The following is a 10,808-nucleotide window of genomic DNA, read 5'->3' as shown; positions in this document are numbered from 1 at the left end:
TTTGACTTCTGCAATTACAAGAGGTGCTCAAAGTGGTTACCATCAGTGTCCAGACACTTCTGATTATGGCAAACTACTGCTTGAGCAATGTTGACCAAAGTGTCCACTATTGTATACATTTTTGGCACCCCCAGTGTGTGTGTGTGTGTGTGTGTGTGTGTGTGTGTATATATATATATGTGTGTGTGTGTGTGTGTGTATATATATATATATATATATATATATATATATATATATATATATAGTGTAGATAAGGAAATGGAGACCTTATGAGACTAGAAACTAAATAACTTAAAAAATAATTGGTAGAGCTGGGGTGTTATTTGGTATTTTGCAACAGAAGAGTAATTTGATGGAAGTGGTATGCTGAGAAGCTCAGCTTCCTGTGTTGTTTGGGATTGATGTATGAGACAAGAGTGGACACAGAGACACGAGTTGGACGGTCAGAATCCTCTAGACCGGAGAGCTGGTCCTTATGTGATGGAAGCCGTAACACAAGAAGGAATGAATGTGAAAGGCATTTGAAAAAGGAATCAATTAGACTTCTTTGGTCTTCTCTCTTTTTCTTTCTCTTAATTAGAACACGGAGTTAGGCACTAAGGAAGTTCACGCCATATTAGTGCCTGTCGTTTTTGTGCAGGATTTTCTATCTCTGTCTTCCATCTGTGAGACCCGGAGGCAGCTGTTGTGGACCATTGGTTAGGCCCGATCCCTTCATTATATGAGCAATACAGTTAGTCATATGACATATCATCCATAATTCCGCTACCTTAACAATGGTTATAATATCTTTTTGGTATGTTTTCTTCTAATCTTTTTTTACTATGCATCTTTTTTTATTTTTTCAAAATTGTAATCATAGTATATACCACACCATTTTGCACCCTACATTTTTCATTTGCCGCAATCCACTGGTGATTAACAGGATGCTGTGGGACTAGATTTTATAAAGTAATTCATATTGAGAAACAAGCCAAGGCCAAGGTCAGTCAGCCCTTGCAAACCCCAAAGTCAGGGAATGAAAGAGGGTATTCTAAGTTCATCAGAGACTGAGAGTCGCTTTGCGTATGTTCTAGCCTTCTGTGCAGCAAACACATTTTTGATGCTTAGTAAGTATTTTCCTGTGATTGATTGTGTTGAGTCATCTTGGCGGGGCAGCAGCAGGAGAAGGTAACCACGCCCAGCTATCTATGTTGTACTTGGTGTGTTGAAACAGGCCTATGTCATAAGACACGGTGTGATTATGATGGTTCACTTGGAGGTTGGCCAGAAGCCACTGCATACTTTAATAAATGCTCAGAAGAAATAATAACATGAGAATTTTCAGGACAGTCTCATATTTATAACACACACATATATTCTCAGACAGAAAAGAACCCTCCGCCCCCACCTCAAAAGTCTGCAAAAAATGGGCATAATGGCTGAACAGTGCCCTTTTCTTCCTTTAATTCAAAGGAACATCAGGAACCTTCAAGGAAAGCTTCCATGGGGATGGGTTTGGAAACCTGCTTTGTCTCTAAAGGTGGATTGGTTGTAAAAAGATGATTAGACAAGGGATGGTCTGTTTCACGAAGCCGGAGCACCATTTGATGAGTAGATTGGGGACTTGGTACATATGCTGCTGCTGTGATCCCTGCCTGGCAGACCCAAGCCTGTAACTCCAGAATTCAGTTTGCCCTCCTAGTTCCTTACCATTATTCAGCATGGCTCTTCTTCTAAAGAATTACCTACAGAAAAGAGCATGAGCTGACAGGTATCACCCCAATTTAGAGCTTTGATAGAGAAAAGAGAGAATGACTCAAAAGGAGTGCTGGGAGGGATATGTGTCCTTCTAAGTTGAGTCTTAGACTCTTAGAGGTCTCTACAACATGGTGATTTGAAATACTAATCCCTCTTATTATTACAGAAGGGGGTAAATCATAAGAAAGAACTTATGCACTTTTCTTTCTTCTTGGGCATTCCCCTCACCCACCCACCTCACCCCTGTATTGTCTTCCTCTCCTTCTCACCAGGTATACATCCCTCCAGGCCCAGCACTGCTTTTCTGCCATGCAGAATGAGTCTGCTTTTGTCCTGCCATCCCACATGCTCCTTTTGCACCCCTGTGTAGTACCTGTAATGAAGCCCCATGATTATAACCATCCTCAGCATTCTCCATTATAGATCGCACTGTTAAGAAGAGGGACATCTCTTTCCTGTGCTTGTGCCCAGCATGTGCCTGGCCTGAAGTATATAGTATTAGAAATATTTGACTATGAAAAGCTGAAAGAAAGAAGAAGTGACATGAGTTAATGAGTGGCTTTGTCTCTATTTATGACAAACAAGATGCCAGCAAAAACCACATTTTCGTTACACCAGAGTCCTTTGGTTAGTTAAATCATTTCTCCCACCCACAAAGAGGAACCTCCCCTTGTTGCCCAGACAGAAGCCCTGAAATTTGTCTTCCCAATCACCTCAAAGCTCCACTGATACTCATATCTAGGGTCCTAGAGAGCTATTTTTGCTACCTTCTCAAATTCTTAGTTCTGTCTTTATGGGATGTGTTTTAATGCCATTGTTCCTCCTTGTACCACTTAACATTCTTTAAAGTATAGATTGATAGTCTTATATTAGAAATAAGGAGGGAAAACATCCTATCCCATTCTTAGTACACTGAGCTGAATTCATCTTAGAAGGTGTATATGGTTTTAATATATAAGAAATGCAATTGCGTTATTAATCCCACATTCTAATCCTCCAACTATTCCCACACTTTACTCAGTGCCCAACGACTGCATGACACCAGATTGGAAGCAATTTTATATAATAATGAGACTGGATCTGGGCAACAGGTTGGCACACAATCTTAATAATGGTATGCTTTTCATTGGGCAATCTCAAACATTTACACAACGGATAATGTGGAGAATCAATAAAGAGTTTTCCAAAGGATTCATCACAGGATTTCTTTAACGAGCAAACTTCCCTGATATATTCAAATTATAATTTGAGTCAACATTAAGAAAATATTTTCACAGTTGTTCAAGATGGGGAAAGAGGTTATAGATCTAACCTGAGGTAAGTAAGGATAAGTCTTGAAGTGCAGACAGATTCCACTTAAGAGACTGAAAGATTCCTTTTAGTAATCTAAGCAATCCTTTAAAAATATGAAAGAAAGGAAAACTCAACATGAGCAATTACCTTTATTTTCAACTATGATAAAAATATTTAAGTTATGGAAAATACCAGATGGTAAATTAATTAAAATCTCCAGTAAGGTTATTGAAAGAATTATTAAAAGATACACATGAGCATGAAGAAACAGAGGTGGTTGATAACCTAGAGGCAGTATGCATCCATGAAGAACAACTGACCCAATGCTGTTCAACTTTATCATTAAAGGCACAGCAGGCATGTTTATAAAATTTGCAGCTGGTTCAAAGCTAAGGAAGATAGCTATTTTTTTTTTATGCCTTTCAGCCTCTCTGTGGAGCAAGTATTACTCATCCCTCTACACACTGTAATTTTCACAAGGGACCTTAAACTGCCCTCTATTTACTGGTCAAAGCATATACTTTTGCCAATAACCAACAAAGTGAAATGTGTATATTTCAGGCTCTTTCTGGAGAATAAAACCTTGACTCATCTGTTGTCTGATATTGAATCCAAATTGTAACAGCAGCAACAACAACAGTTATGATGGATGCTAAAAAATGTGCATCCATTCCTCTAGACATTCTAAATTTTATCCTTGGGAAAATTCAGATCATCGTTTATTTAATTATTTATTTCACTGATTATTCAGCAAATTGCTATTGATTTCCTACTGTGTGCTAGGCTCGTGGTAGACACAAGCAATGCCTAGGTCAATGAGAAACTAAATGTGTAATTACACATTTACAAAAGTGCTCTAGGGACAACAAATGGGATGTGGCTTCCGTGCAGGTGAAGTGAACAGAGATGGCCTGCTTGAGGAGGTATTAATCTAGCTGATGCTTGAAAGCTGAGAAGGAGCTGGTGATGGGAAGGGCTCTGTGAAGGGCATCCAGGCTGAGGAGTAGTGCGTGTAGAAAGAAGACTCTGAGATAGCGAGGTGAAGGAGGCTGATGACGTGGGAGTGGTAAGCAGGAGGAAGAGATTGTGCAGGACCTTGTGGGCGAGTAAGGAGCTTGGATTTTGTTCTAGGTGAAGTAGAAACTTTTGAAGTATCTTAAGCAGGAAAATGATATGTTTCAATGCATAAAGGATCACCAAGAATAGTATACTTAAACCGTGAGTTTTGGGGGGCCTCATAGAAATTACTTTTCCTAAACAGTGCTCTCTTATCACACTGTTATTGGCATTGAAGGGTACAGTTCAAAAACCGTGAACTAAGGTTTGTTACCATATCCAGTGTCATTGAAGATGCTAACTCTTTGTAAAGACCCAGTAAAATTTCCCCTGGGCATCTCAATACCTGGCGATCTGTGTTTATCTTGAATCACCATTGTGTTTTATCTTATGGGTATGTGGAATTGTGTGATCCATCTTGTTTCCTTTTTGCTTTGTCGTGTAGGAACCCGAAGCCACAGTTTCAGCCACCTCCCACAGATATACAGGGTTGTACAGCTTGTATTTCTGTGAATGGATTTCAGGCAGGGTTTTATTATTTTCCTACCCTACTTTACCTTTTTCCAAACTCTTATAACATAGTTATGTTTCTTGGCTACATCATAAAACAAACCAGAATTAAATCATTGGAGGAGAAAATCAGGAATTGAAAATACCTCAATAATTCCAATAAGTTGGAAAACCTGTTCTTAAGTTTGAAAGGTCATTTGGTAAGTACAGGATAGAGAACACTCATTTAACAGACGATTCTATGGAAATACATAAACACTACATGGCTTAAGCACTTAGATTGACTATAAAACAATATGAGGAAATAGAGGTAGCCTCCCGTACAACACTTGACATTGGCATAATGGTGAATTCCTTTTTGATCTTCCCTGTCAAACTGTCCTTTGAGGGCAAGACACATCAACTCACCTTTGTATCTTCCACATGTACTGCAGTGCTATAGAGGCATTCTGTCAATGTTGAATTCATTGTTGAGTAAATATAGATTTAAAAAAATTAAACCTCCCAGAATGTCAGGCTGGATCAGCAGAAGTGCAGTGTCCTGGATGCAGGAGGTGTGCACACATTACACCATATGCTCCTGTGCTTGGCCATGACTAGAGCTCTGAGTTCAGGGGAAGAGCCATATTTTTAAAGAGATACCATCAGATTGGCGCAAACCCGAGAGACAGCAATCAGCTTGCTAAATAGTTAGTTGTGTGGTTTGATGAAAAGGAGTGTCTCGCCTACAGAAGGAGATTCTTATAAGGGAACATGTTGGCTTTCTACAAATATCTGAAGGACAGGCCTATGGAGGAAGGAATAGATTTGTCCTGTCTAATTCCAAATGACAGAATTAGAGTCAATGGATGGAGGTTATGAGGAACAGCTTTCTTAAGCAGCTTGTGGTCTTCGGTGAGATAATATACTTCATATGTGTGGGTAGAGTGTTAATTGATCTGATAGCAACTTGTATATCAGATGAGTATCTGGACTAGAAGATGTTTAATGTCTTTTCCAAATTCAAGATGTAAAAACTTTATGCCTATAGTAGTGGTAGTGAACAAACGGATTCCACATTAGCATGTAGCAAGCTAATCTGGTAAATTAGCCACATAATAACTATTTACAATTATTAATATGACTATTCATACTAAAGGTTTTTGCATTAGTCATGAAAATGTTTCTGAAGGAAATAGGTTTGGACAGGGTAAAAGGTTAGGAAATCGCATAGTTCCAGATCTTTGAAACAACTTAGAAAAGTGAAAGATTTTGGTTGGCTGGAATGGATGGGTGTCGGCAATGAGCCCAGGATAAGTCAGCCCAGATCACTGGCCACAAGAACTGGAACTGATGGTTGGGTCCCCAGGGGGTGGCATGAGGGCATAGCCATACTCTAAGAGGCTTCGAGAGATGAAATTAACCAAAGGCAGTAGTGAGGGCTGAGAGACAAAATAAAGGAAATCTATTACCACCCAGAAGTCTTTGCAGCAGGATCTGGACTCCAAATGGGAGACATGGCCTATGGCAGGGGAGCTGAATCAGAAGAGAATCTGCTCTGGAACCTTTCCCACAGGGTCCTTATCATGACTGCAAATGGTAGCATCACTAGCTTGCCTGTCTTGGCCATTGCGCATGTGCCCCATGCATATTGGAAAGGCTCATTGGCTCAGAGTTGGACACATACATCACAAATCACTTGGTAGAAATCCTCAAAATGAGCTTCAGAGCCCACTAGAAGGCTTTGACATTAACCCACAACCTTTGGGTTCAAGTAATTTCACAAGCAGCTCTCCAAATCATTTCTGCGTTTTTCTGCCTACCACTCGTATCTCAAACAGTCTCCTATTTGGCAGAGCTACCTTGGCTTCCTTTGAACAGGCTGACGAGGAGGCTGGAATGTGTGTGAAGGAGGAGAAGGAGCAGCAAACAGATGAAAGCACAGTGAGCCATTTCTGGCTTCTGTCAAAGTGCTCCTAGCTCTCTGCCATGTGTACACAAGATTCCATTGAGTGCTAATCTGAGATCACCTATCAAAAGACTTGAAAATTTTAAATACCAAACATTTTGTTTGGAGGTCAAATTTTGGAGTTTTGACTGTATTTGGGGTGTTTGCATTGAGAAGAAATGCCATGGAAAAGGCCAGACGATATGCAGAGTTAGTCTTGAGGATGAGCAGAAAGCAGAGGGAACACAGCCTACCTTGCAAAAGGGAAGTCATTAAACAAAGAGGCTCCTTCACTTTAGGATCGGGGTACGAAGGGGTGGGTCTTGAGCTCTCAGCCATATGTTTCCCCTAAGGTGACCCCTGGTTCTCACTGGTTAATTAAAGGCTCTGGGCTTTGTGTCTTTCATTCTCTAGACACCCCGATCTTAACCAACACAGGCTTTTTGCCATCCCATACCTATCTTTCCATTTAGACATTCCAGTTTCACACACAATTAAATAAAATTAAGATGATTTTCAGTATACTCTTCCCAAATTTTCTCCCCTATCCAATTTCCCTAGCATTGTTTCAGTGCCACAGTTTTTCCTTCCCTGTTCTTGATGTGTGATAGAAGAAAATTAACATATAATTGGCTTGGATATAAACAGTGGCTGTACACTTGGTTCCTCCATGACCTGGGACATTACTTCACTGCTGGGGCTTTTAGGTTACTTTTCCATAAACTAGGACACCGCAGAGGGTGGCTGTTGACATGAATTAAAGACATGAAATGTAAATAGCATAAAGCCTGGCACATAGTAGGTGCTCAACACTGTAGTCCTCTCCCTACCCCCTTTTTCTCTTTATCAGCTCTTGCTGGTTCTCCATATTCATCTACTCATCCCATCCCTGAAAGTGCCTGAGTGAAGTTTGCTTTTTATGACCAAATTAGGAAAGAGGAAAAGGAGGTGAAACTAACCACTGATGCCATCCATTTTCCTCCCCTTTGAAGGATTTGGAAAGGGAAAAATCCAGCATCAGTCTTAGAAGATGCACTTGGGACTTCAGCACGCTCTCTCTCCCCCTCTCCCTCTCTCCCCCTCTCCCCCCCTCTCTTTCTCATTTCTACAGACCTCACTCCCTTACCAGTGAAAAGGAAGAGCCCTCTCAATGAGATGCATGGAAAACATTATCAGCCCCAGGAAGCTCATTAGCAGTTTTTACATGTACAACCAACAGAATAGAACTGCCTACCCAGTGGTAGTTGTTCTATCACTGGGACCAAATGATGAAAAAAAAAATAACTTAAAGGGTTCAGGTTCCATAACAATGCAATACATCAGCATAAAACAAGGCATTAATAATACTAATGAGAAAATAATGTCACCTATCTGCTTTAAATATGGTATTTTGGCCATACAAAATGGCAAAATCATGGTAAGCATTTGCATGGATTTATAGCTACACTTGAACCAAAAATGAAACTTGCACATGCCGTAGAGAAGACAGACCTGATGATACACAATCCTCCATAGGTCCCCCTATTAAAACTTACGCTGGGCCGGCCGAGTGGCGCGATGGTTAAGAACTCGCTTGGGATGCCAGAGGGCCCCGGTTCGGATCCCACATATGAGGGCCAGTGACACTGCCCTCTACAGCTAAGATGCTGAACAACAGCTCCACCTGGAGCTGGGCTGCCATGAGTCGCCGGCGACGGCATGGGCTGCAGTCCCTGTGGCAGTGGATTGCCATGGGCTACCGTGTGTGGCCAGCAGCCAGCGTGAGTGGCCAGCAGCCAGCGTGAGTGGCCAGCAGCCAGCGTGAGCGGCCAGCAGCCGCAGTGAGCGGCCGTCCAGAAGCCGGCGACTGATCTGCCTCGCCAGAGAAGAGCGCAATGATGGTGCCAACTTGGGCCAGTGAAGCAACGTCCTCCACAACTAGATTGAAGAACAAAACGACAGCAACTTGTCTGTTCCCCTTCCCCCAACTCCCCAGCACTGTTCCCATCCCCCCAATTCCCCAATAAAAAATCTTTAAAAAAAAAAAAAACTTACGCTGATTTTTTTTAGAAAAAGTAGGCTTTATTCTAAATTGTCTTTCTTGTAATTGGGGAATAAAAATCCCTTTGTCTTAATTTACGTTTAATTCTTGTTCATTGGTAGTCTCCTATGAAATACTGTTTCATGTTGTTAAATCTGTTGACATATAGTAAAGAATACATATTTATGGTCTTAATGTTTGCAGAACAAAATACCTCTGGAGTTTCGGTGTGTTCATGTATTCGTTTTTATGCATAAAGGAGGCATTGTGATTAAAAAAAAAAAGTAACCTGGCCATAATCTACAGCAGTGTGTCTTAAGAAGAATCATTCCATTTATTTTTAAAATGCAACCCAGTCAGCAATGAACTGCAAGGCTGGCATTGGGAATAGCCAGTCTTTCTTGAATGGCCATTCACAGTTGTAAAACAGCTACACATCACTTCCTGCCTTTCCTTCCCTTTGCTTGACCTCCCAGAGCACAGCCGAAGTTCCCAAGTTCCATGCTGTGCTCTTCTTTCTCTCTCCACAATTCTTCCATTCTCCTCCAACGGAAAAGTGGTAACTGCTAGGTGTCTGTCTTGAACACTGGTTTATGGCAGGGACATCCCCAGGGTTGGACTCTCAACCCAAAAGCACGTGCATAGAGTGGCTGAAGCATCTTGATCGTCCGGATGGTAAGAAGTGCTGGATCTGAGCATAGTGAATGGACCTCGCGGGCATCAAATACCCCAGTGTAGTGTTAAACCTGTCTGCCATTAATTCTCATGCTTGTGGCACACCAGAGTCCCTAGATCTTAGAGCCCTGTCACCTTCCACAGAGGATGCCCTGAAACAGAACTCCGATCAAATCCTACATAAGATAAGAAACATAAGATAAGAATCCTACATAAGAAAGGGAACATCATTCCAGTGAGATCTTCCTTTTTTTCCTACTATGATGCTGTATGAAGACCTAACACTTGCTTATTCTTGCATAGTTACCAGAAGAGACTCACAATTGAGAGAGAGTATGCTCTAGTGTAGGCCCTAGAGACCTTGATTAACCTGTTCATTTACATCGTGGGATAGTTACAGAGATGATTTGCTTCTCAGAATCGGGCCAGCAAAATCCCTCAGGCAGAGGTGTTATGGCTGACCACCTTAAGAAAACCACAGTCAGGAGAACCAAGGTCCTAATTTAAGTCCTGTTAAACTGTTAATTGAGAGCTTTTCATTATTAGTACCATAAATCCCAGGCCAGGCTAAGTTTCAGTTTGAGTCAGCCAAATATAAGAACAACTTGGCCATATGATTTTTTTTCAAAGAACTTTATTCATTCAGCCCCAGGCTCAGAATTCGATAACATGTTTTCTGTGGACTTTTTTTTTCCCTCTTCACATCAAACAATATTAAAGAGGAAAAATGGAGGAAAATTCTAACTACTCCCATATGTATCCTCACATATGGCCAAACTGAATTACTTACTTTCCTGAAACACACACGCTGATTTCTGTTCCCCCACATGTGGGCATAAACCCTCCTGCAAAGCCCTCCCTGGACTCAGCCTGTCAGAATCCAACCCATTTTTTTTTAAAGCCCACCCAAAGGTCTCCTCCTCTGTGTGGTCTGCTATCATCACCCTGGTCAAAAATAATATTGCTTCCCTAACACTGTGTTTGTGTCTTTTTTGAGGCACTTTCCACGTAAAGCTTGTGTTGTAAGCTTTTGCATAATTTCTCTATTGATCCTGAGCAGCTGGGTGACAGATAGTATGTTCCCATGAGTATGTGTCTTTACAGTGATTCTTGGCAGTGTCCTAAATGTCATAGGTACTTCATAAATATTTTGCTCCTTGGTGATGAAAAATTGGGGAAGTAGAAACATTAAAAAGAAACATACTTAACAGGTATGCTCGTGTCCCTTGTCTCTCCCAGTCTGAACTGTCAATGAAGTTCTCAGCCTCCCATCGCAGAGGGTCAGAAGTCTGTAGGGTGTTTACTCCGCTGTGAAAGCACTTGAAGGTAATTTTCAGTGGAAAGACTTCATTAGATTCACTGCTTCGTAATGAAAGGTGGTAATTTTTACTCAGCAGCTTATGCTTATTTGAAGTAGTTTTTCATTAAGCTGTTTATCACTTTCATCTTTTACCTGGCTGCAGCTGCCTGGCAGAAAAAGAATGTTCTTTCTCTAACTGTTACAGCTTAAAAGGTTTCCTCTGACCAGGGCTTACTTTTCTTCTACTGCCATTTCTCTTCCCTCTCTTTCTTTTAACTTTTAGTGAG

The 10,808-nt window shown here is 41.1% G+C and overlaps 1 protein-coding gene across 1 annotated transcript in view; it reads left to right on the top strand.

The window, feature by feature from the left end:
• Positions 1–10,808, top strand: part of STARD13 (StAR related lipid transfer domain containing 13) — a 226,717-nt gene that overhangs the window by 43,151 nt on the left and 172,758 nt on the right. The window lies entirely within an intron of this gene.

The sequence above is a fragment of the Hipposideros armiger genome, unplaced genomic scaffold, assembly GCF_001890085.2.
Source record: "Hipposideros armiger isolate ML-2016 unplaced genomic scaffold, ASM189008v1 scaffold_991, whole genome shotgun sequence".
Lineage (NCBI taxonomy): Eukaryota > Metazoa > Chordata > Mammalia > Chiroptera > Hipposideridae > Hipposideros > Hipposideros armiger.
The sequence above is the reverse complement of the archived record's forward strand: the minus strand, read 5'-3'. Positions and strand labels throughout refer to the sequence as shown.